The sequence below is a fragment of the Oreochromis niloticus genome, linkage group LG6 (genome assembly GCF_001858045.2).
Source record: "Oreochromis niloticus isolate F11D_XX linkage group LG6, O_niloticus_UMD_NMBU, whole genome shotgun sequence".
Classification (NCBI taxonomy): Eukaryota; Metazoa; Chordata; class Actinopteri; order Cichliformes; family Cichlidae; genus Oreochromis; species Oreochromis niloticus.
Window position 1 is genome coordinate 41807239 of NC_031971.2, and position 5652 is coordinate 41812890.

Below are 5652 nucleotides of genomic sequence, written 5' to 3' on the forward strand. Positions count from 1 at the left end.
GAAGAAAACCAAACATTGCAGATATTTTTATCATAACTCTGGTTTTACGTGGCCGATCAACACAATTTAAAAACTGGTATAAAGTCCACACTTTTCCGTCAATTGTTCCGTCTGTCCTGCTCACATCTCCAATGGTTGGACACGTTGTCATTAACGTGGCTTCACTGCACATCAGCCACGCCGCTTTGCTAGCTAAAACACCGGTGTCGGCACATAAGGACGCTGTCATAGCCTGTCAGCGACGTTGATTAGCTGCGCATATACGTGAATGTGAATCGCATCATTGGCTGGACTATGGGATAAGGTGGCATCGTTCTAATCCCATACAGGAGCAGCCAGTCACTTACTGACTAACACTGCAAAACAGAATTGTTAAAGTTTTAATTTTAATTTCAATTCAGGTTAGATTTTTTTTGTGTGCGCAACGCAGATTTCCTGTGTGCAGAGACCGTGCCAGCAGTGCGCAATTGCGCACGTGCGCAGCTTAGAGGGAACATTGCTCACAAGCAGTGGCGTGTCTAGAAAATTTTTGTTGGGGGGCCAGGTAGGGGCACAGATTTGGAGAAGGGTGGCAGATGTAATTGGCAGATAATGTTAAAAAAAAAATCTACCAACCGTTAACCATCATTCAATAACCCTGTAAACCTAATAACTGAATTTGCTTTTGACTCTTATTGGAATGAGGTTTTAACCACTACGGTGCAAAGTTTTTAGATACTACGTTGATAAAGTACAAGAGATACAATCAGTGCTTTGTCAGTGTTTATTCAGCATTCAAGGACAGCAATATTTGCATAGTATTTTTACTGACATATAGGGCACATATGTTTTGGGCAAAAACATTTTTGAATATTAAAATACGAACATTTTTAACATACAATTGCCAAATTAGCCAATGCAAAACTTAATCTGCCTATTAAAAACAGAAGATAATCTTCTTACAAACTAGTGTTTGATTTTGAAACAGGAAAAAAGTGGGGAAACAAATGAAAAGACTAACATTTGAATGAAACCTGAAAGCAAGTAAATACTTTCTATGCTGCCTTATGGTAAACTTTGGTAATATTGATGTATAAAGAACAACACTGGCTGATGATGAAATACAGTCAGCTGGCATGGTGACACTGCCAGTATTAACCTGCAGGGCTGGACTGGGACAAAAAATTGGGCATTTTGACTACAGACCGGCCCACCAGGTATTAAAGCCATAAAGCCTTTGAATGAAAACAAACGCTGTTGTGACAGTGATGTACACTGTCTTGTTGGTATATGTATGATTTCTATAAATTTTACGTCAGATAAAAACTTTGTTCGCAAGATTCAGAAAATTATTTAATAAAAGCGAAACATTTTAAATGAGAATAAGTAAGAAAAGTATTTCCTTGTCCCCCCCTTTCCCTGTTAATGCCCTACCTGGCCCCCTGGCATAACTTTGCTAGATCCGCCCCTGCACAGTTACCAGCTGTCAGCTACATAGAAAAGGATCCTGGTGTTATTTGTCTCTCAGAAACAGTTCATAACTTCCCTTCAACTCATTCATGTCACCTAAAAGGTAAACCTGTTTCTCCATCACCTGTTCAGCTCTGATGATTCAGTAAGGACATCTCCTGGTTTCATCTGCATGTTTCCCTCTCACCACATATACAAACCGATATCATGACCAGCAGCTTTTACAGCTGTGGCTCCAGCAAACATCAGCTGATACTAGAAATTATTATTAAATAAATTCTAACAACAGCTGATCAAGCTTAAAGGTGCTGCTGTTGTTTAGCGCAACACCCGCTGGTTTCCTCTTTCTGGCGCAAAGTGAGCAATAAACAAACGAGAGAAAAGCCGATCAGCTGATCATTGATCAGTTTCATGACTGAAGTAGCAACAGGAGAGGGAGGGGGGAGAATGAGAGAAGAAGAGGCAGCTGTGCAGCAAAGACACAGAATAACTCCAGCTTTGTGTCTTTTTTTCATTCTAGCTAAAGTACGGGACAAACTGTGTCTCTTCTCAGTTCAATACGAAACGTGTAATATTTTCTCTGAATGAGGGACCATTCCATTTTTAAGGAGCCGTTGGCAACTCTACTAACCTTATGAATAAAATAAAGTTCACCATCAGTAACATCATAGCACCCACCCAGCTGTACAGAAACTCCGTCATGCTAGCTAGTACGCAGTAAGAGTTATTGTAACTGACTGTAAAAAGTCAGCACAACGAAAATAAACTCCACCTAAACTTGGTTTATATCTGACCCAGATCGACTGCAGGTCATAACTTCTTACCTGAAGTTCAGTTCACCTGACACTCGGACTGGCGGCTGCCTCAGGTCTCTCCTCCTCCTGCCTACCCTTCCCTCATCCACCTGCTAGCCGCCGTGGAAGCTCCGCCATGCTCGATGGCCAGTCCAGCTATGTTAAACTGTTAATCTTTCGCCGAAAAACTGTTTTCTGTGATGCCGTCTTTCGTGCTTGGCTCTCCTACCTTTGCTAACATGATGCTCATAGCGCAGAAGCCGATGCTGCATTCACTTACACTCGGATATCTGAGCTTCACTGTGAAAACATGATCGTACATTTGATATTTCATTGGATTTTATTGTTTTGGCTTCGGGGTGGCACCTGGGGTGGCCAGTCTGGTTGGGGGGGTGGCCTGTGCCCCCCCAGGCCACCCCGCTGGACACGCCATAGTCACCTATCATGCGACTGGAGAACGCAAACTCCGCCATTGTTGTTTTCCATCAAACACTCATTAAAACAGCAACCTACAGGTATGTTAGCGCACTCATCCCCGACTGTCCGAGGGAGGGGCGGGGTCACGTATTGAAACAGACCAAGGCAGCCCAGGCGGGGAAATTTTGCTTTTGCGTCTCATTTTATTTCTCTATCTGATAAGAAAACAATTCAATCAGATAGCTATTTATTGTGAATGAAATACAGTTACATTTTCAAGCACTTTTAAGCACCACATCTGAAATTCAAGCACTTTTCAAACCTTGAAAAGACGACATTAGAATTCAAGCATTTTCAAGGATTTCAAGCACCCGTACGAACCCTGTATTATGAAAAGCAGATTTTTGACATTTTAAGTTTTTCCCGTTTTCAGATGAAATAAACACGCACAAAACAAAAGCAAACAGCCAGAACACAAAGCTGGAAAACCCACCGACCAGAATCAACTCAAAATACTCCCACACGACAGAACCAAATCTCTCAGTAGAATGATCAGTGGTTCGCTATCTGCCACCATCAAGACACTCCACAAATCCCGCAAATGATTCACTTCGTTCCATTTGAATCAGGTACCGAAGCAGTTACGTGCGTAATGAAGCTTCGGACGTCACTGGTCATGTGACTTTTGCCAAACGAAGCAAGCCTCGACACAGTGCTTCTGAACCAGTGTGTTGTTTTTTTCGACACACGCTCCGGAGCGTCAGCTTCAAGCGGGCCATCACTACCAGCAGTTGTCCCGGGGCAGCAACTGACAGCAACTGACCCTGGCCTCCAAACTCTGTGATATTTGTGATTCTCGTGACTTATTGAGCCTGTATATAGTGTGTAAATTAGCCTTCACTTGTAAATAGCACCTTGTAAATAGTCACTGAAGCCGAAGGGGTGAGCTGCCCTGTTGTTTTCTGTATTGTTTCCTCCTGTTTATTCAGTTAGGGAGTTAGGCGTAGCATTTGTCTTTTGTTTGTTCTTTTCATCACGTGGGGTTTAGGTAGCACCTCCTTGACTGATTAAGCTGGTTTTGTTTGTTATTTTGGCCTTTCACCCCGGGTCATGCTTCAGTTTAGACAATAAACCACTGTTCACTAAGAAATAGTTTTTTTTCCCTGTGTATGGTTTTGGGGACCAGGGTGGGGTCAATCTTTTTTTAACTCTTATGTTACTTTCCTGTACCCCTAGACTGGGGCGTAACAGTGTAATTCTGATTAAAGTTATATTTTCTCCCCAACCAATCACAGCAGATGGCCCCGCCCCTCCCTGAGCCTGGTTCTGCTGGAGGTTTCTTCCTGTTAAAAGGGAGTTTTTCCTTCCCACTGTCGCCAAAGTGCTTGCTCATAGGGGGTCATATGATTGTTGAGATTTTCTCTGTATGTATTATTGTAGGGTACACGCACAGAGTATCATGACAGCTTTAAATCAGAAGTACCTGACTCCCTGGTATAATTCTCAAACAGCTACCATAAAGCAGTTAAGTCATAAGCTGAAGAGAAAATGGCGTCTCACTAACTTAGAAGATCATCCTTCATCCTGGAGAAATAGTTTGCTGCTTTATAAGAAAAAACCCTCTATAAAGTTAGAACATCGTACTATTTATCACTGATTGAAGGAAATGGCTGCCAGTGTCATTCAAAGTTGGGGAAACTGACCCTCACCAGCCAACAGTGAAACACAGTGATGTGGAAATCTTCACCTTCTGCTGTGGGAATCCCAATCACATCACAAGCCCCTGTCAGTCGAGCTGGCACTGATCACAAGAACCAACTTTCATCATAAATGTCTTTATGTCCAGCCAAGTTTGGATTTCCTGTTAGTGACCTGGCTGAACACTGGTGAGCATCTCCGCTGTCGAGCTTTGGCCAACAGACCGTTTCTTTGTTAGTACATCAAAGTTGGTATCTGTTTGAGCAGATGGCACAGGAGCATATTTAAGGAAGACTATAATCTCATAGACTGGGCCGTACATTAGCCCTACGGTTGTCATCCGGTGTTCAAGTTTATAATCTGAACATAACCTGGGCCTGTTTTTAGGACCATTTCCCTGTCCCTGATGTGCTGCTCCACCTGTCCCATACCAAACCTCATCTGCTTTTCTCCCGCACACATTAGATTAATCCTTCGACCACTAATAATTTACACACACACTATCTCAGTCTGAAGACCTTACCACCTTACCACCTTACTCAATACTACTTGCTCCTCAGTTATGGACACCATTGCTCCATATAAACTAAAGAAACCCAGACCTAAACAGTCACCCTGCATCAAAGACATCCCTAAGGTCTTAGACGGGAATGCAGCAAATCAGAAAGGAGGTGGAAGCGGGAAATCTTGAAAAATAAACTTGTAAATATCAGGAATATGTGAAGGTTCAAAGATTTGCAAAAAACCCCAAAACAAAACACTGTAATGTTCCTAGCATTTTTAGTTATTTCCTTAATTGCCCCTTGGGGATAAATATAGTCTTTCTGATTCTGATTTCCAGTGTTAGAAAATCAACACTGCTCAGTGTTAGTCATACAGACACTTTCTAGTGTCAGTTTAACACTGGAGATATTGGGGTGCATAAAGAGAAGGACACAGGACTCTGTTATCTCTGCGTCCTACAGGATGCTTCTGCTGTCAAATGTGAAGATCTCCTAGAATTTACTGTTATTTAAAGCACGTTTAATCCTCAATGATTGATTGTTCGAATAGATAAACGTTTGATTTTATACATTTCATGTTTACTGATGGTGACAAATATGTCTGAGGTCTGCTGTGAGTCGGTGTTTCTCTTTCCTTCACACATCTGCTTGCACTGTCTCATAAATATAATATTTGCTGTGCTGAGGTTTTGTTTCTCGTCTTTATCTGTGAGTGAAACCAGAGAAAAGTCTGAAAAATAAAAGCAGCGAGCGCTCTTATTTTGAAGGTCGGGTGTTGTCGCCCTCTGTCG